General features: G+C 40.9%; 1 long non-coding RNA gene across 1 annotated transcript; it reads right to left on the bottom strand.

Annotated features, from left to right (window-relative positions):
* Window positions 1–3,714: 3,714 nt before the first annotated feature.
* On the bottom strand, window positions 3,715–5,163 carry LOC106675231 (uncharacterized). The gene is made up of 2 exons (XR_001341821.3): window positions 4,995–5,163; window positions 3,715–4,918 (listed from the first exon to the last, which is right to left on the bottom strand). It is a non-coding gene; the product is annotated as an uncharacterized LOC106675231 (long non-coding RNA).
* Between the last annotated feature and the right edge of the window lie 17,949 nt (window positions 5,164–23,112).

The raw sequence follows: 23,112 nt of genomic DNA, 5'->3' as shown, positions 1-23,112 counted from the left end.
CACAAATATTCTCGGGTCTCATTACAGTCCACCAAAGCTATGAAGTAGTGTAAAGTGTAAATACCTTCAGAGAACACCTCTCCCTCTTCAGAACGTCTCTCTTCACCCAATATGCTATTTTAAGGAGGAATCTGGTCCCGGGCTTAGAGGGTGTCCATAGTGCACATTCCCGACCGAAGACATTCAGACCTTTGGGGTTTATTTTGGGGATCATGCAACTATTCCGGTTCTCTGCTGCAGAGCCATGACTCCTATTTCAACACAGAGCTTCCTGTTATGTCATTTAATGTAGTTAATATTAAGGATTTTTCTTTACAGGCTATAAATAATAGCTTGACTAACATTGTAATTAAAAAAACTTTTAATCAGTGAATTGGTATAAAGCTTTCAATATTCCAGTATGGGCTTCCTTTAACACAAAGCCCAGTTGAGGTGCCCAAATCACCTCAACTGGCTCCTTCGTATCAGTCGAGGTGATTTGAGGAACTGATTAAAGTGCATCCTGAGCACATCCCTTTCTAGGTTTTCCAGACACACCCAACCGGAAGGAGGTCCTGGGGTAGACCCAGAACCCACCGGAGAGATTATATCTGTCATCTGGCCTGGGAATGCCTTGAGTTCTATTATTAGGAAGTGTTGCTGGGAAGGAGGACTGCAATACCTGCTTACCCTGTTTCCACTGCAACCCGACTTTGGAACGGCAGAATATGATGGATGGATTCCAGTTTTGTGTTTTACTTTTCATCTGGAAATGCCATCTCAGTTAGATCACTTCACATCTCTCACTAACAGCGGTGATTGTTCATCTCAGTGTCACAACTTAACAGTTTCATCACTAAATTAATTAACTTTCCCAAAAAAGCATGTAGCACAAAACCCATGGTCAGTACTTTACCATAAACAAAGCTGCTGCTGCTGCTGCTCTCTCTCGCTTTGCTCTCCTCTGTGAAAACATCCAGATGGAGGACATTCTGCTGCTTTGAGCTTTCTCGCAGCCTTTAACTCTAACTATGCTGCATGGAGATTTTTGCCAGTTTTAAAAATGTGGTGTCACTACGTCTACAGAATTTGGATGAGCGAAAATGTTGGTAAAATCCTGTCTTTGGGTAGTCAGTAAGATTATTCTTCAAGGGACCCATTTCTAGAAAATGTCATGGTGGTCCATGTGTTAGTTTGAGATATTAACATTGCCATCCACAGAGACATGCCTCTGTCATGGCCGGGGCAACAGCTGGGCTGTTCAAACTTCAGGAACAAATTGTACCAGATGTTTGATTTCCGAAAACATTTAAGAAAAAACATTTGTGGCAGATCCTTAAAAGGATTTGGGCTTTTAGAGTTTTGTTTTCCAGCTTTAAAAAACTGTCTGAATTATGTGAAGCTCACAGGTTTTTTCTGTATAAAGTTATACGTTCAGCTTCAGTTGTTTTGGAATGGTGTAAATACGAGGTGTCGTCTATATTTCCTAATGGTGCTTTCTTCTGGGATAAGTTCAAACTATTAAATACAGCAATATTTAGTGTGCGTGTGCTTGGAGGACTTGCTGCTGGTTCATTTTTTAAATGTACACATGCAGAGAAATGCAGGTTTCTGTACTTACCTTCACCCAATAGCTTGCTCTGCCTTGAGCAGCTGTAGTCAACACTCAGCACTGAAAGAGCCCGAATGCAAAATACAGTTTCTGAAAGATAACCTGATAAAGATAACCTAATAACTGCTTTTGCCAGCCTTGGCAGCAAGAACTGCAGACTGTGATAGCTGTACTTCCTGGTTCTTTTATGTTCATTTGAAGAATGGAGTCGAGCAGAAGCACCAGGAGACAGGGCCTGAGGAAGAGAAGGGCAGACGTGACTCCTTGGAGTGGCTGATGCAGCAACAAGCTCCTGTAATTGAACTGAGGCTGGGAACTGGATTGATATTGGCAGGTGAGAGGATTTATCATAGCACAGTGGTTCTCAGACTTTCCTTGCTAGCTCCCCCCTTTTGTTTTACAAGAAAATCAAAAAGTTACAGTTACAGCAATAAAATAAACCACTACCTCTTTTAAATAACAGAAGAACAAACCATCTTTATGGTGTAATTATTGTTCGTGTAGTTGGGTTTTTTTGTGTAAGAATAATCAACACTGCTATCAACATTTCTTAAAAAATGCCTCTCTGTCAGGGAGACCTGCCTTGGCACTAGGGCAGGGCATCGTCACTGATTTTCATAATCAATTGGATTCTGATTCGATTCCATTTTGACTCAGACAGTCAGAAATATTATAATTCTGATCATTTATCATGACTGACACTTGTGAGATTTCATCAGAGGTATAAGCGTCACAGCAGATGTCTTTGTGTCATAGTAACTGAGGATAAAACAGAAAAACATTGAAGCAGATTTTCTTGGCCTGGCTTTTTATAGCAGATAACCTTAAAAATGTTCTGCAGTAGATGAAAAACTGAAGAAAACAATGAATCAACACATGAACATTACCTGATGCTGCTGAAGTGAAGCAGAGCAAAGTTTTATTAGAGACACAGCTCAGTGTTTTGTTGTTTGACATAATTTTAAAAAGTTTACATTTCTTCAGTATTGAACAGCAGAAATGAGGCTTTCTCGTCAGAGGTCATTCTTGAAAAAATAAAATAAAATACAGCGGCCGACAGCCCAGTACACAACGGTAGACTCGTGCATAATAAGCAAGCAAATAATGGAAAAAACTGAGATTTTTAGATGGGAAACTGTTTTTGAATTACACAGAGAGAGAGCTGTGCAGGAAGTGTGATTTTTATTGTGGTGGAAGCAAAATAGCAAAAGTAAGAGGGAATTAATGATCTTCTTTTGCTGCTGGTTCAGTGAATTTTGATTGGAGAGTGACAAACCGTGCAGCAACAGAATCAGTGAGATGTCGGCTTTCAGCACCGACGGCTTGTGCGTGTCGCCGGGTGAGAAAGCCAACATCTCACTGATTCTGATGCGTCGGGTTCGCGCTTGTGTTTACGTCGGTGTGGAATCCGTGTACCTGCTCTCATTTACTGTTTTAGCTGTTTGATGGTTGTTGAAAAAGTTTTGTGAGCTTTGACCTGAGATTCTGAAGTTTTGGGCAAAATACATTTATATTCAAAAGTCGATTCAGTTTTTAATAAATCGATTGGAAAATTGATTATTGAAACCCACACTTGGTACCACCGTTCTGCAGGTGAAGCCAAAGGCAACATATGCTTAATCATATTTTCTAGACTTTGGCTTGAAAGGAAGTTGGTTTGGAAGCATATTTAGCAATGCTTCATCTTCTGCTTTGCGTTTGTGTGGGAGCCCCGTCAAAAAACCTGTCCATTATGCTTTTTTTTTATTCATACTGCCTCCCCCCACCGCAATGGCACTGCGCCCCCCTAGGGGGCACGCTCCCCACTTTCGGAACCACTGTCATAGCAGATTGTTGATGGGAAGCAATGAAAGAGCTCCTCCTCCTGGAAAGGGAACCCGTAAAGGAGGTATCCTCGAACATGTCAGCAGCAGAATCAGACATCATTGATAAGAGGAAAGACAGCCCTAGAACTGAAAGCAACCAACACACCATTGCACGAAGGCGTCTGCAAAGTAGAATGACCGATGTGCAGATTTAAAGTACGTGGCATGACTGCTGATTGGCCTGAAGAAGGCTGGGAGAAATATGATTGGACAAGACCAGTGATGTCCCAAACAGCTTGACAGCATGGGAAGGTGGAAGCGATGTGAAGCTTGGATTCAGCCAGCAACACCTAGGAGACCATCGATTTTCCTTATTGAACTTACGCATAAGCTTCATTTAATAAGTTCAAACTCATAAATAAAATTTGGGAATTCCTTGAGAATAAATGTATACAGAATATACACCTGTACTATTATTACTGTTTGCAATTTTACACATTTTGGTCAATAATTTTGAAACTCAACAACACGGCAACGGCCATTCAGAATGTGGAGTCCAAAACCATCTTTTATATACAGTCTATGTAAGAATATCATTATTTTGAATTTGTCACATCTAGTTTTCACCAGTTTTGATCTTATTTTCAAATCTTTTTCAAATTGCTGAAAACCAGTTTTTAAACTTTTTTTTTTAATCTTATGATTTATAATCTCGTCGTTTGTGATACACAACCTCCGGCAGTGGATCGGTGCTCTCCACTGAATGCCACACATCACCACAGGAGAAATCCTCGAGGATAGCTGACCTGTCAGCAGGTGGCTGGCCTTGGTTCTGAGTGCTTTTGGATGTAAGGAGAGAAAAGTCGACCCCCATCTCGATGAAAGCTCATTTAAAGCTCTGAGCCGGCATACATGGCTGCACCATTTTTAAGAACCCCTCTTTTAACACTTGCAGAGAAGTGCAGGAGAATATGTGCTGCCCTGCGAGTCCTGGGTTGGGGTTATAAATGGATCTCAGGGGACCGCTTCTGACTGACGAGGGCCAAACTGCGGAGGACGCTGATGCTCTTGTGGCCACTGCCTCACGGGACGCCAGAGAGAAAGCTGCTGGATTCAGGCCGGAGAAGAACTGAAACCCAAGCATCATTGAATATTTCATCGGCCATGTGGAGAGTCACTGCTGTTTTGGAAACGTGATAGTTTAGTGTCAAACAGTGAGTCACAGACATGCAGGAGGATGCCAAGTTCAATGCCAAATTAGAACAACAACAAACAATGTGACGTATCAGGTTTCATCAAGTTATTCATGAAAAGCAGCTCGTCTTGGCCTTTTTGATCCCAATTGGAAGACGGTAAAGTTGTAGCACTGAAACAAATTTTGACACCAGGGTCCCGGGGATCAATAGGCCGGGGAAACACACTTCTTCACACTTGCTCCGCTCCTTGTCCAAGCACTCCTCACACGAGCAACCCACTCACACTCACGGGGTCCAGGAGTCAAAACAGCCGGGTCCAGATAAACCTATAAACATAGACAAGGGTAAGTCGGCGGCAAGCACGGGAACAACTGATTCACAATGAAGCCAGGCAATACTGACGAGGGTTACTCAATATTCCAGCGACGAATAGCTCAGAGCCCCAGCCTTAAGAAGAGCCAGAGATCAACTGCAAATCACTCGAGATCAGCTGCAGGTGCGTGGGCCAAGGGCGGGAGCCCAATCAGAGCTCCGCCCAGGCAGACAGGTAGGAGAGAGAGAGAGAGAGAGAGAGAGAGAGAAACAACAAACACTTGTGGCCACACTGGGCTGGCCGGGGAGGCACAGGGACCATGACAGATGCAGCTTTGTAAACCTAATTCATGCTGCCTTGCTCTTTATAGAGAAACAAGGTTTTCTCCTGGCAACCCTTCCAAACAAGCTATACTCATTCAGTCTAGTTCTGATTGTATTTTCATGAAATTTAACATTTAACAGTTTTCTGAGGTCTGAGGTTATTTGCAACTTAAGCACGATATAACTTTGGGACAAATTTACTGACAAGTCCAAACCTTAAAAGATTGTGGCATTGTGTTAATATACACGTGAATATTTAAGACCAACAAAGTGCCAAAACATCTGCTTTGATAGATGTGGTTACAGAAGCTGATGATCAGTTAATCATCTGTGATTAGCAGCAGTGGGCTAATTTTCAAATTCCACAGCACTGCATAGAGTCCTTTTGAAATCTGAAAGTCGCTCAAAACAACACAGGGAAGTCCGCATTGTTTGGAGTGAAGTTGTTTTCCCCTGAGTGTTTTAGGTCCTGACAAGATTGGATTAACTCGCTGATTCAATGACAGACTCAGAACTGCAAAAGGATGGTCGCAACAAGGTCATGACCTTTCTGTTCATTTCCTCTTTTTAGCTTTAAAGAGTGGATAGGGAATTCAGAAACACAACTAGGATACGTTTTCTCTGATTGACTCATTGAATGGGAAAAACATTTTAAGATTGCTGGATCTTTAACCACAGATCTGACATCAAATCATGATTTTGTACCAGTACCAGACTTTCTAAGTATAGATTTTTTCTGAATGTCAGGTTTGGAAAGTTGGCTTTTGGTTTGCTTTTGTTGTAATTTGAATGACTAGAGTTGTGCTCACATCCTTGGATACAGTTTTTGGATATTGAACACTGAATTATATCATTTAACACTTCCTGCTGCAGTGTTTTAGCTTCACTAAAGTCATTTTAGGTGTGTTTTAATGGAACCCAATGCCAGTATTTTAATTAGACAAACATGTAAATATTTCTTGTCTGTGGTTAAAGTTTGGGGGAACTTTCATGTCCAGCAGGTCACAAGTTGACCTGCAGCGAAGCCTCCACTCAGACAGGATCCTAGAGGAGACATAAACACCCCAGCCATGATCTGTCTACTCTACAGTCAGTGGCACAAGTCAGAAGTTTTTTTTCTCTTTTTTTCCTTTTTTTGCACATTCGTATGTCAGTTTGATACGTGACAGCAGAACTCAGATGCTGCCTGTGTTTACTCTGAGGTGAGGCCAGCAGCCAGACTGAAAGCGATACCCCAACTGATGTTTACTCAACTGCTGTGTCCTAACCTTGGTACCTACGGTGGCTCCTGACATGATCCCCCTTAATACTGACAAATGACTTTCTGACCAGGAAGATCCAGAAGCAGAGAGGGGAGGACTGGTTGATCAGTCTGTCAAGATGTTAAAGAATTTCATTGGTAAGGTGAAGCCTAGCTGTGCATCACTGATCATAAAGACTGTGATCAGTCTTTATGATCACAGGTTGAACAGCGAAATCATTCTGATGATAAAAGTTTTAAACCGTTTTAAGGTTCTCTCACATTAGTTTATTTCGGTTAAAGTCATCACTCACTTTTTTTGGTCCTGTAGCCAGAAAATGGTCCCTGCAACATTTTTGTTTCTGTAACGACTGGCAGAAACTGACAGGAGTGTGTTTTAAGAGATAAACTGTGTAAAAGTGAGCACTTTATTAGTGTTTCTATAAAAATGTAGCCTGGTCGTAAGAACTGTGGTTTCTCATGATGGCCTTACATGTCAGATACGTGTGAATAAATGAATTTAAGAGTTTTCTTGGTAAGATTAATGCCAATCAATCATGCTCTAAATCTGGTAGGAGTGTTCCTACTGACCGTCCAAATTTAGACATTATGGATTTAGTTTTATTATAATATAGCCGATTGTACCAGGAAGTTTGGAAGCAGCTTGGTGCTCTGTGCAACTATTAAATAACTCTGTCATCAGCATACAGCTGGATCTCGGGTCAGGATAGAGCAAAGGATGGTTCCTGTTCTTTTAGATTAGACTGTTTACAGCCAAGACACAAGTCTTTGTGTCCATTGAAAAATCTATTTTAAAAAAGTCTATTTAATCTTTACTGAGATGGTGAGAAGAGAAAACAAAAGATACCATGGCAAACAAATGTGTTTCGTCAACATCAATTCAGAAAACATCAAATTGGGACTAACCTGGGTTTGAATCTTTTTATCTTTTTCATACTGAAACACACGTGCTGATGAATGTTTGGGGCTTTCTTTTTAGATTAAATGTTGGTTTCTTGCCATCGTTGAACACTTGATTGCTTTCTGTACCAGAACATGTTTGTATTCAGAGTGCGAAGCCTCATTGTCCAAGGTTGTGAGCACAACTCTAGTCATCCAAATTACAACAATAGCAAACCAAAAGCCAACTTTCTCAAACCTGACATTCAGAAAAAATCTATACTTACAAAGTCTGGTACTGGTACAAAATCATGATTGATGTCAGACACTAGTAAATTTTGGGGGTCAAACTCTTCGACTGCAACACCTTGAGCTTGTTAATCAGCTGCTCCTGATATTTGGACATTGGCCTTGACCTCTGTGTGACCTCTCCTAACTGAATCCTTAGTGTCAGGTTTCTCTGTCCAGCTACTAGGAATGAAGCCTGGGATGATGTGGCAGTGCAGAAAAACCAGATGGAGTGACTCACACTGCAGAAAAGATTCAATTTGATGAGTGATTACATGTAATATTAACTGCACTTAAAACCCTTTCAGTGAAATTCAGCTGGGTTCATGTGTTTATCTTAAATCAGGTGATGATGCTGGAGACTCACATGTTAGGTGAACTTGAGCTGTTCTAATGACCAGCAGTCATGAACAGTGCTCTCCCTGCCCCAATTAAACGTGATAGCTAAAAGCAAATGTCAGCTAAGTGAGCTGAAATGGATTGTTCAGCTCAGAAAAGGAAAAGCTGAACATTATAAAGATTCAATCATGTTGCTTGGCAGTGATCACAAGGATTGACAATGGTGGTCAAACGTATAAACTATTGTATAACCTGTTAATAATGTTAAACTGATTTCAAATGTAGCAATTTTTTTTTTTAATATTATATTTCTTACTTCATGGCTCCTGCATTTCTGTCACATGGTAGTGAAGAAGGCCGTTTGTCTCCATTCAGTAACTTTGTGTTACTGTGTCTGTTTGTTGGTCAAACACAGCTCCGTGTGTGCGGGGATGCCACAGAGTGGGGAGGGACAGGTGAACAGAATAGTTTGAGAGCTGATGACAACATGCTGTGCTACTGTACACGCAGTGAAAGCTTCTCAGCAATTTTTGATAAATCTAAAACGGTCTCACAGGGGAAACTATGGAGCAGAGTACGCAGCCCTGGGATGTCAGAGTTGAATGCTGTAAAGGCTTTTGGAAATCAGGAGTGACACGTTTGGGACTGGTTAGAAAAGTGACTTTAGAAGAGAGCGATGATGCAGTTTATATATGGTCAATCTAATGTAAAATATCTGCAGCAGTTGGTTCAAGTTACCATGTAAGCTTTCAAAACATATGTATTTCTTGGCTTTTGTTCAAATTATTTCCTGTCCGTGTTTGTTGCTGTCACAATGTTCTGTTTTAGTTGATTCTGATACACAATCTAATGAACTGTGTGCCAAATACCTGACCTGTTTAAATCCTGATACAAATACTTGAACCAGGGGTCTGGAACTGAAAGCCTTAACCAGACTCGAAGTACATTTCCATTTTTCTCCTTTGTATTTAAATACAAGACAGTTTGTTCACACACACACACACACACACACACACACACACACACACACACACACACACACACACACACACACACCTGTCTTTCTCTACTGAAGCTGTGTCTTGAGAACATATTAGTGTTTTACCCTAACCCCCGTCCGACCACATCAGCACTTTTTGCTGAAGGAGGTTATTATGAGTTCACTGGACACCATGTTAGAGGTGTTGGGTCACTTCCTAAGAAGCAAATGTCACACGCTGTCCCTACATCATCGTTTGGCCAATCACTTTTCAGCTTTCTCTGCATTTGTTCCGTTGGTTATTGTTGGGGTTTTGTCAAATCTCTAACCATCATCTGTCTCCTCAGCCTGCGGGCATTTCAACGCCAAATGTCTGCTTTGAGTTTTCTCTCTTGTGTCTAAAAGGGAGTTCTCAAAATGAGCCTACACAAGCAGAGGAGACCATTTTCCCCAAGAAGGCTGACTTAAATACGATAATAACATGGTTACATCTGTAGTTTTTACATTTCTACATTTTAAAAAGGTAGCTTGAATTAAAATGTAAATTTGCTAACAACTTTCCACCTGTCTGCACTACTGCATACAAACCAACGTACTGGAACTGGAACTGGAGTTAAATTGCAGTGCAGGCTCACTGCCTTCATATTTCTTAACCTAATGATTACTGACTTACTGACAGTAAATGAGTGAGCACAACCAATCAAATCTCCGTTAACACAAGCCAGCCTGGTTAGCAAGCTGCATTCATGAAGTGTACAGTGTAACTGTCTGGTATAATGCTGAAAATCCCCTTGTTGTGATATGAATGGCTGTGGGGGGGGGGGGGGGGGGGGGGGGTCTTTACCAGGAGGAAAAGCTGTAAAACGTAGAGAAATATCGTTAAAATTCCCAAAATTTGTGCCCCCTTCATATCTGTCAAAGATGTCTAGCAGGCAACTCTTTTTCAGACCTTATGTTTGACACCCCGTTTTGTGCAAGCAGTATCTATTCACATAACTAAAAACATTTAAGAGCTTGTAAACAGAGTTATTTCTGCTGTAAAGTTGGACATTTTGATCTGGAACCCTACAGGGCCTGGGATACTTTGGAGCCAGCATCAACTCCCTGCTGGAGGAAGTTTGGCCCTTCAGGCTTAAATACTTAGTCCAGAAAGTTGCTTCATGTGTTCTTGTGAACTAAATTATTCCAGAGCTACTATAAGGGACCGTTTGAATTTTAAATGACTGTTTTAGACGAGCAGACACAACCTTTGAATATTATACCGGACAGACACGTTTTGTTGATACGTGCATGTGGCAAATGGCACGGTGCAGTCGTGGTGGGGCCTGTGAGCTGGGTGTAAGTGAAGCCTTTGTCTGGTCCCAGCAGGCTCTTTACACGTCCAGCTGCTAACTGCAGGATCAGACCCAGAATTATGTTTCCTTGTTGTTGAATGTATGTAGAGTCTTTTCTTGTGCCACAGTGGGACTGAAGGAATGGTGTTTACTGCACAGAGCCAACTGGATTGCACCACTTGCACACACACTGTAACACACACATCCATTCAAACACATTTCCTGAAGTTCGTGTGTGAATCTGGATCTACATTTCATTTCAACATTTAATTATTTTCTGTCTGCATTTATTTATATTTACAAAAACAAAAGAACCGTACTGGAATGTTGTCACTCAATATGAGCGCCATTAGCTGCACAACATGCACACATACGATACACACACACACACATAAATCCACAAATGTACACGCCGACACCCCCCTCCATCCACCGCCTCCTCACCCACTCCCTCATTGGCTGAACGTGTCGTCACGGAGACAACAGCTGTCTCCAGGATGAAGAAGCTACTTTGAGGGTGCCAGCCAGTCTGCAGGCCTGCAACTGGAGAGTCCCACGGGTCCCTCATGGCCTTCAAAGACACACACGTACACACACGCACTGGCAGTGCAACAGGATTAGCGCCCTCTGGAGACGAAAGGGCTTTTTTCGCCTCTGTGCAGAACAGTTTGCTCATGCTCCATGTTTGTCCTCAGTGCAGTGAAGGCCTGAATAATTTGGACTGCTGACAGTCATAGCATTAGTATATATGCTTGATGTAAAGTGATCATATGAAGGTAAACAAGTTCATGCACAGATTGTGTAATAACTGCAATCACGCAGCAGAAAGAATTTGTGTGCTTTTTTAAATTAAAATAATTGTGGCTGATTTCATGCACAATAAGTGCAAATTGAGCATCAAATAAAACTGCAGCTGCATCTTTCTAGTGGAGTTCTCAGAGTTTTCAAGAAGTCTGAACTCTGGGCAAACTTGTGTTTCTTTTTTTTTCTCCTCTAAGCATAAGATGAAAAAAAGTTTTCCTTCATGGCCTGCAGAACTTTAAAACAAAGATTAAACTTAATTAGAAGATGAGCTGAGCTGCCCTGCCTCTGCAGGAAAAAGGAAAATAGATTTTTCCACAAAAATCCTTTAAAGGGGATTGAATCAGTTTATTTTGCACTGGCGGGCTGTTTCCTGTGATGATATCAAACTGTACAATTACTCAAAGATTTTATCAGTGGACACAAAAAAATTCAAGGACACCATAGATATTTTCAGGATGGGGATTAAAGCTTGGATTCCTGGAATTATAACTTGAAAGATTTTTAAATTTGTTCTTAACTGAAAATTTTAGTTTAACGTGATTAACAACGTAACATACATTTGCTTTATTCTGGTAGTGACTGCATGAAACATTACATGAAAAATCCTTTTAGGATGACACTTTGATTTTTCATAACTAAAACGTTATCATGCTAATGACGAGTGAAAAACAAAGGCTTGTTTGAAGGAGACCACTGTTACCTTGAATTATATATTGTTGTCTTTGAAATCAAAATGAAAGCTGTGTAATACTGAAAGTGTACTTTTGACATGACACACACACACACACACACACACGCACACTGCTGACTCACCAAAGGGTGGATGTGTGTGTGTTGCATGTGTTGTTTGGGGTCGACTGCAACTGTCAGGACAACGGCCCATCTAATCTGCACCTGCCACTGACACAGCAAATGTATCTACACACACACACACACGCACACACTCACACAACCAGCCTTTAGAAGAGACAGACGGAGCCGGTTGCAGGGCATTCTGGGAAATAGTGCTTGGATAACTGGGATCATCTGTACTGATACACGCTACATTTACTGCTTCTTATTTTCCTCCCTTGTCTCCTTCATTTCTGTTGTCTGCTTTTGTCTTCTATCAGCCAGAAACTGATTTTAGTGCCTTTATTGTGTTTGTCATTGAATTATTACAGCAACTTTTTAGTGGATTATTTTGTAATAGTAGGGTGGGAAACCTCCCACAGATTCATTTCTTCATTTAATTTCCTGGTTTGTGCTGTCAGATTCAGTATAAGTAGAATAAACTGAAGATTGAAGCTCATTTCCTTCTGTTTTGTGTGCTGTTGCACTTCATTCATGTTTCTTTTTTCTGTTTTTAATGTTTGCTAATGTTTTTTAGCTCTGAACAAACCCTTGAGTCAGAAAGATTATGCAACAGCTTGTCTTAAAATTTTGAGAGGCAGAAATATTGTGGATGAAACATATGAGATATAAGAAGCTTTACAGTTAAGCTGCAAATTCACGTGTCACATACCAGTTGTTGCATTAGGTTCTAAGAGTTTGTATAAGCAGAAGGATGTAGATTAGTTCAAAATTCAATCCTGGTCACATGTCAGGAAAAACAGCTGTCATGTTGTTTAAATCTTCAGAGCAATAATCTGATCACACACATCCTTTTTATAGTATTCATGTTCTTTCTACATTTCCTCTTAAAGTACAAAGTCAGAGTGACTTCTCAACTCAGGATCTAAGATTTACTTATTGCACCTAAAATCTGTAGTGTCAAACCTCATGTTTACCTAAAAACCTCATTTTAAAAAATCTGTATATTTTTTTGTTTTTTTGGTCTTGTCATGTTGAAAAAAGCTCAGAATGTTCATAAAATACTCAAGTTCTGATTCTAACATAACTGTTCATAAAATCTTAAACCTTAAATGTATCTTATGTATCACTCACTCATCTCTGGAAACTGAAAATATCTCTGCGTTTGGCGCGCCTCTAAAACCAAACCCAGGTTGTTGCTGTTAGAAGTGAAAGAAGTCTAAACTATAGTTTGGTCCATCTGTCTAACTCAACTTCTCTAATCTCATTCAGAAAAACAGACACACGCACACACACGTGCGCGCTCACTCACTGTAACTGCACACTCGTGGCTGGATGCTGATTGACAGGCGGGGCAGGTGTGGCCAGTCTGCAGCGGCGACATCCCACCTGTCAGTTCGACCCCCTCCGTGCCCACAAACACACACACACCCACCCAGCCACCCTTCTTACCCCTTTACCCACCCCCTTGACCCTTGGCCCCGTGACCAACTACCTATCCCTGTGGGCAAGATAACGACCCCCTTGTCGCCCCTGGCAACCATGACCCAGGCCGCGGCTGTAGCTTCATAAATAAAACTCAGGCTGTACCTGCCTGCTAGAGCCCACCAAAACTGTTTACAGCCGCCCCATCTCCTATGATCTTTAACCTCTGCACTCACCACACACCCCATTCTGACACCACTGGGGGACGACAGCCTTCATTACAGTGCAGTTCAATCTTTATTTCACCCTGGAAGGACAAATTATTTAAACTTTACCTGAGCAGTCTGAAGTCCTACCAGAGATTAGTTGTCCATGTGTGACTCAAAAGGCTTTTTATCCAGTTTATATGCTTAGATCACATTTGTTTCAGGTTAATTGAAGTGGAGTTTGTGCAGGCATCAAGCTTCTTTTAGTATGACTGTTCGCTGGACATAATATCACTGCAAAGCAGCAGGTAACCTGTTGACTGGAGGATGATCGTCACAGCAGATGGCAGAGATCTGTGTTAAACCTTCAGTTTCTGGCTCTTGCCAGTGATGTTTCATGTAGTTCTGATATTCCAATATGCACAAACTACAATGAAATGTCTACTTCAGTTTTCAGCACAAAAAAAACTGATATAGCACTTATAAATGTGGGAGCATGATTCAGTTAGGATTTTTATTTTGAAAACTTGGATTTTATGGCTTTAAGTGAATCCTGGTAAAGGTAACCACTGGGTGTCGGTGGTCATGTTTATATCCTGTGATGAATTTAAACATCTGTACTTTTGTATTCTGTTCATTTTTTCTAGTGGGATGCTGAGTGTCTCAGTATTTCGGTTGGATCTCAGTGGATGTTTTCACAAAAAATTGTCTTTCTTCAAGTTCTTTGAGAGGAAAACGTGTGGTTTTCTTCCAGCTGACAACTGATCTTAAAACAGAGGTTCTGATATAATAACTCCAGAAAAAATACATTGTTAGTTAATTGTTAATGGTTCAGATACACTGGAGATACACAGATACTCAATCCCATGATGCATTGAGTATTTCTTCTTCAGTCACCTTTCTCACTCACTATGTGTTAATAGACCTCTCTGCATTGAATCATACTTGCTATTAATCTCTGCCTCTCTTCCACAGCATGTTTTTTATCCTGTCTTCCTTCTCTCTCCCGACTGGTCACAGCAGATGGCCCCGCCCCTCCCTGAGCCTGGTTCTGCCGGAGGTTTCTTCCTGTTAAAAGGGAGTTTTTCCTTCCCACTGTCGCCAAAGTTCTTGCTCATAGGGGGTCATATGATTGTTGGGTTTTTCTCTGTATGTATTCTTGTAGGATCTATGTTACAATATAAAGCACCTTGAGGAAACTGTTGTTGTGATTTGGTGCTGTGTAAATAAAATTGATTTAATTGGAGTATAAGTATTCTATGTGACTAGGGAAATTTGTGGCTTTCCAGTTATTGCATTGATTTTTTTTCTGCTAGGGACCGACTGCAAGTAGTTGCAGTGACTTAGTTAAAGATTTGTTAAAGACAGCTCCACTCAGTAATGTGTGGAAAAGTTCAGGAGTACATGAATGAAAATAGCTTAATGGCTTTTGCAACTCAGTGGTGAACACAGAAGCAGGCATGGTTTTATTACTGGAGACAATGGCGTTACTAACATGGAGTTCAGAAGGCATTCTTTTCTTCGTGTTCTGGCTTCATGTCAGAGATGGTGGGTTCATTACCGTCCCAACAGTAAAGTGGAAAGAATGTCTATGTTGGAGCGTTCAGCCTCTTTACCGTGCAGAATCGGTGAGGTAATCCTGGTTTTTAACAAGCACTGACTCTACTCTCGAAGCACGAGGGTGTTTCACAGCGATGAATTGTAACTGCAGAGAGGAGACAAATTGCTGCAACAGATTATTCTCTAGAGTCCCACTCACTGGAGGTTTTTACTGTGAGTCATGTGCCGAAACCGGCGTGCTTTCAATCTGTAACACGAGGGTGGTGGCTTAAGGGGGGTGGAGTATCATCGGGCCGATTAAAGTTGAACAAGTAATCTGTAAGTGGAATCAAAGCTCTCTAGAAGTCTCAGTTCCTAGACATTTAATGTCTTTAAATTTAAATGTTAGGGTTAGGGTCAGAGTCAGCGGGCTCAACAGTTTATTTTATATTGTGAGCTTCTATTGTTTACTTGCTTGTACACTTATTTCCTTATGACTTGTATCAATCTACTTTGGCTGGTATCAACTCCGATGTCCCCTCTGTCAGCTGAAAACTGATCACCACTCAACATGACTCAACTTGCCACAGAGGGCCAGGACCGTGAACAAGGAGAGTGTGCCCAAAGCTGTCACCTGACACAATAAGTATAATATTAGTCTGTATTTGGAACTCAAACAAGTTCATATAATGTCATAGAGTGAACTAGTTTTATTATTTTAGTATTTTCCTTTGATCCCAGTGAACATCATCCCTTGGACGTCCTCCTTGGATTTTCCAGAAAAGAGGAAGTTTATATGAATCAGAATCAGAATAATTTATTAATGATGTGGTTACAGTTGCTCTAAGATGGTAAGACCAGTAACCAACTAAACTAAATTAAGTAATACATTACTTAACAAAGCTGCAAAATATAACAAAATGGCTCTGATATGAATTTTTTTCATATTACCATTCAGATGATAATGGTGATGGTACCGTGTCAGATGATCCAGACACTCTCACTTGTGGGATGAACAAGAAACTGATGAAAACATCCAGGTTTGTTGTGTTTACAGGTGAGAGTTGCTCCATGAAGTTTACAAAGTGTCTTATTTTCCTTAACATCAGATGTGAAATGAGTTCATATGTCTGCTGTTTTCTTCCTCCCAACCACTGACATGTTGTTGTATTTTCACGAGAAACTGCAAGCTAGGCAGATCAAACCTGGACATCTAAAGAGAGAATTGTAACTGGATCACTTCCAAACACGTCCTGCCTTTTCTACAAACCTTAATTACACTGATCGGCTCTCATCTCTCCGGAATATTTCCTTCTTGTTTTTATTTGTTGACCAAAGTGTTAATACATATTATTTAGTTATTGTCTTGTTTTCGTGAGACGAAAAAGGTCCTTGACAAAAACTATTGGTCAATGAGATTAACAATGCAGTCCACACAAAGTTCATCATGAAAAAATGAGACAAAGTGTAGATGTATGTAAATGGTATAAACAAGGTGTAATAGTATGTATTAGAGATGGCACGATACCACTTTTTTATGTCCGATACCGATACCGATATCATAAATTTGGATATCTGCCGATACCGATATGAATCCGATATAGTGTTTTTTAATCAACAAAACTGTTTTTTAAAATATCTTGCTGCATTTTGCAAGTCTGCAAGTTCATACTCAAGTTTAAAACAACAACTACACTAAAGCTATTCTGTTATACCTGTATACAAAAAAAATATTTCATAGTTCAGCAATACTGATCAATCTAATAAACTTAAACCTACACCATCCTCACTATTCTGGTATTTTAAAGAGTACTTAGGGTAAATATTAAGAAACCTAACTAATAGGGTTCCAACTCCCAGCAACAACAAAAATAAAAAAATAAAAAATAGGGAACCACCCCTCACGCTCCACCTCATGATGCTTAATCGACGTAATCAACCTTAATTTGATGCAGTGTGAAAAAAATGCACAGAAATCAATTATTTTTCAAGAAATATTAAATAGATTCAACATCTTTCTTCAACAAAATTGCAGACTGCACAGATGGTACCTTCCCAAAGGAAAAAGTACTATAGCTTACTAGGGTGTATATATTAGACTTAATAGTCACTATATACAGTAATTGACTTCTATTCATTTTACATCAAATTAAAACTTTCGGTGTAAGATTCGGATAATTATTTATTAAAAGCTCGACATTTTAAATGAGAATAAGAAAGAAAAGTATGTCTTTGTGCCCCCTTTTCCCTGTTAACGCCCTATCGGCCCCCCTGGCTAAACTTTGCTAGATCCGCCCCTGCACAGTTACCAGCCGTCAGCTACGTAGAAAAAGATCCTCGAGTAGAAAGTAATATTAAATAAATTCTAACAACAGCTTATCAAGCTTAAACGTGCTGCTGTTGTTCAGCCGCTGGTTTCCTCTTTCTGGTGCAAAGTGGGCCAAAAACAAACAGGAGAGACGGACTCGCGACAGAAAAGCCGATCAGCTGATCATTAAGCAGTTTCACGATTGAAGTAGCAGCCGGAGAGGCAGTCGCTTGTTAAGCTTAACGCAGGAATGCTTTACAAACATTCAGAGATGGACTTACACACTTGCTTTACTTCTCTCGGGGATAACTTTGTCGGAGATGAAATGCCAGGTTGCTAGCGAAGCTCCACATGCTATCCAGACCACCGACAGGTCCCGCATGCCACAGCCGCTCTATCACGTGATGCATACTGCTCCGACGTGCTAACGTTCTGAGGCGAGTTACGGCGTGTTGCAAGTTTTGTGAGGTGCTTTCGTGATATTTAATGGATCGGATTACATTTTTTATTTTTCTCCGATATCCGATCCAGTAATTTAGGTCAGTATCGGACCGATACCGATACGTAATATCGGATCGGTCCATCTCTAGTATGTATACATTGAGTGGATGTTGCGTGGCCTTTCGCAACCACCCAATGACCAAATTAGTTTTGTGCTTTGCTCCAGTGGGGGTGCACTGTTGTACTTGGAAGTATTTTAAACATCTGTCCATTTAAGGTCCAGTTTCAGCCACCAAACCTGCAAAGCTCCCCCAGTAAAATAACTGTACTGTATAAAGTGCAGTATATGGCCTCAGCAGGAGGTTCTGTGATCTTATTGGATGGGGTTTGCCTCTCTCTGCAGCTCCCCATTGGTCATTTGTGATGATACCTACCTTCTTTATATGTATATTTTTATACAGTACATTTGCTATTTATTTAGTGATGCCTACTTAACAAGGTGAGGACCTCTTTCTGTACTGCATTGTATGTTTCATTAAAATTCTCTATTTGTAATTTGAATTACTTGCACAGCAAGAAAATCTAAACTGCGTTGTGTGTTTTTTCCAAACAGACGGTGACTTTTTAAAAAACATTTTTAAGACTTTGCATCTCAGTCTCTGATTCTAACACGGCTGCTTCACCATGAAGGTTTAAGATTTAAGTTTGGGATCTAATGAGAGGCTAACCTAAATGTTAAAAACAATACATTAAAAATAAAACCATGATGTATGATCATAGCTGGAGTTATGAGATTCTCTGGAGCTGAAATCGTAACAGATGTGCAATTAAAATCAAAGAGGTCATGTGGAAAAATAAAGCTCTTTATCAAACCTTTTTTAAAGGCCTTTATAACCAAATTTAAATAGAAACATTGAAGCGAAGCATTAACTGTACTGTAAATAAAAACAGTTACTGCTGTTGAGAGAACTCGACTTCTCTCTTAAAAAGAAGCAAAAAGAAGTAAAGAAATTCCTTAAAAGTTGGATAGTGTTTCATTGTCCAACCAAGCCCTCTTACCTCAGCCTTCATCTTTTTTGGGGGTCATGACGGCCTTGGCCCGGCACGCCGTGGCTCTGCCTGCCTGCAGGCGTTTGCCCCGCGAGGGATTATCCAACCACACCCGGAAAAGACGTGTGAAATTGTGACGGGCACGAAAATAAAATGACAAAGTTTGCGAGGCAGTACATAAAGAAGCGTGTTAGCTGTTGGCACGCACACGGCTGCGTAAGCCGATATGTATCCGTGTGTGTGCAGATGCCCCGTTGGTGGTTGGGCCAACTGTGAGGCCGGTGTGAGTCAGTGGGTTTTCAGCTGCAAAGAGCTGTGATCACAGCTAATAGCAGGTGCTCTGAGTGGGAAACGTGATCAGATCAGCACGCTGCAGCTGTATGCTGTAATTGATTAGAGTGAGTTTTACGACAGTAAGACCTCAGGCATGCAATCAGTCGGTAGCTCTTAATACCAAGACTTCACCCCGTAAATACCTTGGACCTACTTTTAACTCATTGTGAAATGTAAATGATGCAAGAAAGACTGAGAGGGTGCTGACTGACGAGCGTGTGAGTCATGGCGAGACCTTGTTAGATTTTATTCATGTTTAGGAAAGAATTGTGGCAGAGGTTATGGATTTTGATATGACTCGTATCTTATGGTTAAAGTGTGTGTGTGTGTGTGTGTGTGTGTGTGTGTGTGTGTGTGTGTGTGTGTGTGTGTGTGTGTCTGTCTCTAGATGTTTACATTCAGTTTCAGTTCAAGGTTTAAAATTTCCCCGACAGCAGCACAACATCTCTTTGATCACAGACGAAAAGCTGTCCAAAGTTTTTATTTTCTAATTTTTAATAACTCAGACACGCTGATTGTGATTTCTTTTTTCTTTTTATTAGCATGGGGGTTAGTTGCTAGGAGAAACATTAAAGCAAATCACACACTGAGCAACTTCCTGAAGCCTTTCTCTAGAGTCATTTTTGAAGTTCTGGATTTGGCAGTGATTGTGATGTACAAATCTATAACTAAGGTCTTCCAGCTTTCAAGTGACAGCTGTGTTTATACAAATACAATCCAGCTTAAAATCACTGAAGTACATTCAAAACACCAGTTGTAGTGGGAATGCTGTGCTGTGGTCAGCTTCTTGAACAATGTTGAACAACACTTACTTTAAGAGAAATTTGTCATGATTCGACTGTGAGCAGCAGGTAAGTCCCAAACGCAGACTCATAGGCGGAAGGTGAACTCAAAACACAGCTTTAATTGCCGAGAATGGAAAATAATACAAAATATACTGAGAAAATAATATCAACTAAACACAGGGCGAAGAACACAAGGAAATGCACAACCATCAGGAAGATCACGACACAGGACCGAGGGAGACGCTGACATAAATACACAGGATAACGAGGAACGTGAGAACACACGGGGAACACAGCTGACACGAATTAACAAGACACCACAGGGGAAGTACACCGAACATGAAAACATGAGACTTTCACAATAAAACAGGAAACGGTGGAACATTACACAGGAGTGGGGGGAAAGGCAGATGAGCGAGGGGACATGAGGGAGCATGAGAGGGAGGACGGGAGAGAGACATGACACAAAGGGAGACAAAACATCATAACATGACACGAGAACAGAACACTCGGGAAAACAAGAAGGTCTAGGAGATAAACATAGATGGAATGACACACACAAGGACGGGAGCATGGGCACAGGAAAGGCACACACATACACACAGAAGGGGACACAGAGGGCAAAGACACATGGGGAGCCTCAATGTACAAAAGTTAACATGGAAACAACTCAGGATTACCAATGTAAACCTTAACACAAGAGGTCATAAAAACACAAGAAACACAAAATGCTGTGTCAAAATGATCCAGAACGATGACAAAATTACCACAAAACGCAGATTTTTATACAGTTTTATCCAACGACTGGCAGAGCTGTTGGCTGCTTTGCTTTTCATGTACTGAAAGGCTCTGACAAATCAGTTGCACCATCATTGTCCCCGGAGTAGAGGGTCACAGAGACACGAAGCTATGATGAGTTTATCCTCAGGGATCAGGGAAATCACTCTGATATCAACATGATGACTCACAACACTGCAAAATACCAGTCAAGTTTCTGGCACTTTACATTGTCACCACATCACTATGTGTCATCATGCATACACGGATCTCATTTCAGTGTCTGTGTTAGTCATTTTTCTTTGCTTCCCTATGACAGCCTTTGATTTTTTTTTCTTTCTCCAACTGTTCTCATAAAGGTCAGGTGGCATGTGCTCAGAGATGACCACGAGAGCGTCCTGAAGTAGTGGCCATTGCAGTTCCTCTAATGGCCACTACTCCAAAGAAACTCTTGGGTGTTCTGACATGAGCTGGAAAAGAACTATGTTTTCCAGTGAAATTTAAATACATGGCATTAACCGGCATGGACTTTTTTTTTATCTGGCCTACGATGCCGATCCATTTTTTCCCAGTCCTTATTTATTTATGAGCCTTATTTATGTTAGTGATCCGTGTCACCATGCATTTGTTTTTGTAGAAAGAGCTCAACTCTATTGGAATTTTGTTTTTGAAGATTTCTATAAATACTTGTGAATTGTGGATGTTGGCATACTAACAGACTGAACTATGATGATAAATGTGTGAATTACAGCGTCTAAACACCACTGTGTCCAAGCACAGTTAAACAGCTAGCACGCCTGAGTGTTGATATAGTTGAACACTGATGCTAAATTGGATCAGGTGGGGAATGCTTTGATATACCTGGCTTTCTAAAGCAACTTGTAACCTTTGTGATCAGACTTATGTCCTAATCCTGCTAATGCACATTACACAATGCACAGACCAAAACTCCAACTGACTTCTTTTATTATGCTAGTACATCTGGATTTTTGCATAACGACCAAAACTAGCACCATTAACCAACAATGCACCGTGAGGTCAGTTTCATAATAATTAATATGTAAACCGTGACAACAACATTACCATCCTTCCAGCAGACAAGGGTAGGTGCACAGTTTTGCTAAACCAGGAAGACTATCATGAGAATACTTTGTTACTGCTCGGTGACAAAAACACTTATGAGCCCCTGAATCAGACCCAGGTAGCGGTTACCTGAAAAGAGCCATAGATTATCTAAAGCGGTTAGAACAGGGCAGCGCTGTTGACCGGCCCTCGTACCACAGATTGTACCCAGACGAATCTACATCAAGTCTGTACGGTTTTGACTTTGAGGTTTGAACCACGATGAAGCTTAACTGTCAGTCCTGGAATATTTTCGCAGGTTTTCAAATCACTTCTCCCGTGGGGGTGCATCAGTCTGCCAAACTTCGCTAAGAGGTTATAAAATCACAAATCATGGGAAACACGTCAGCTACAAAGCATTTAGGGGGGGAAAGTAATATGCACTGACCTACCCATTTAGCTGCCATTAGAGTTAGAAAATACCTTCAATGCTATTAGTTTTGTGACAGTAAAAGGAAAAAAGCCTTTCTTGACCCATTTCTCTACAAAAAACAAACCTAATTACTACTACTTTTTTTTTAACTTATAGTGAATTTGTGGTGTTGAAGCTGGAATTCATGTTCACAACTTGACCCTGCAGGTGTTTCTTTTTTTACACATCATCCCTCACCTTTGACCCAAGACGCAGACTCTGTTTATCCCCTCCTAATGAAGCTGTACTTGTCACAGCAGATGACAGTTAACAGCCACTAGAAGATTTAGTGCAACAGGTCTTTCCTCCTGCTCTCGTCTCTCTATAGAACATAGTTTTCGTCTCAGTAAGCCAATTACAGGAGCAGAAGAGGACAAGCTGTGTTCTGGGACTTGCCTGGAAGTGTCAACAGGTCTGTTTTGATCAGGGGATGAGAGCATCTTGGTTGCTGAGCTTAAAGGATTGGTGAAGAATGTAAATTCAGCTCTGGTCCCAGGAGGGGTCACGAAGGACAAAATGGGAGGGGTCAGCCAGGGTAAGGTTACTGAGATGCACAAGCACCCAAGCAGGCAGTGAATGCAGCACGAAGATACTGAAGGTTTCCAAAGGAACATGCCATGGCCATTTTGCCACACGGTCATGGGCACAGTTAACAAGTTGGCATTGTTGTTGGGTTTTTTTTGTCAGGTATGAGAGCTACCCTCCACACCCTGGGCAGGTTGCTAGTCTATCACAGGGATAGCAGGGACAAAGGGAACCCTGTCCAGTTCAGAATTTCCAAATTAATCTAACTTTCTGTTGGCTAACGTA

The sequence above is a fragment of the Maylandia zebra genome, linkage group LG7 (assembly GCF_041146795.1).
Source record: "Maylandia zebra isolate NMK-2024a linkage group LG7, Mzebra_GT3a, whole genome shotgun sequence".
Classification (NCBI taxonomy): Eukaryota; Metazoa; Chordata; class Actinopteri; order Cichliformes; family Cichlidae; genus Maylandia; species Maylandia zebra.
The sequence above is the reverse complement of the archived record's forward strand: the minus strand, read 5'-3'. Positions and strand labels throughout refer to the sequence as shown.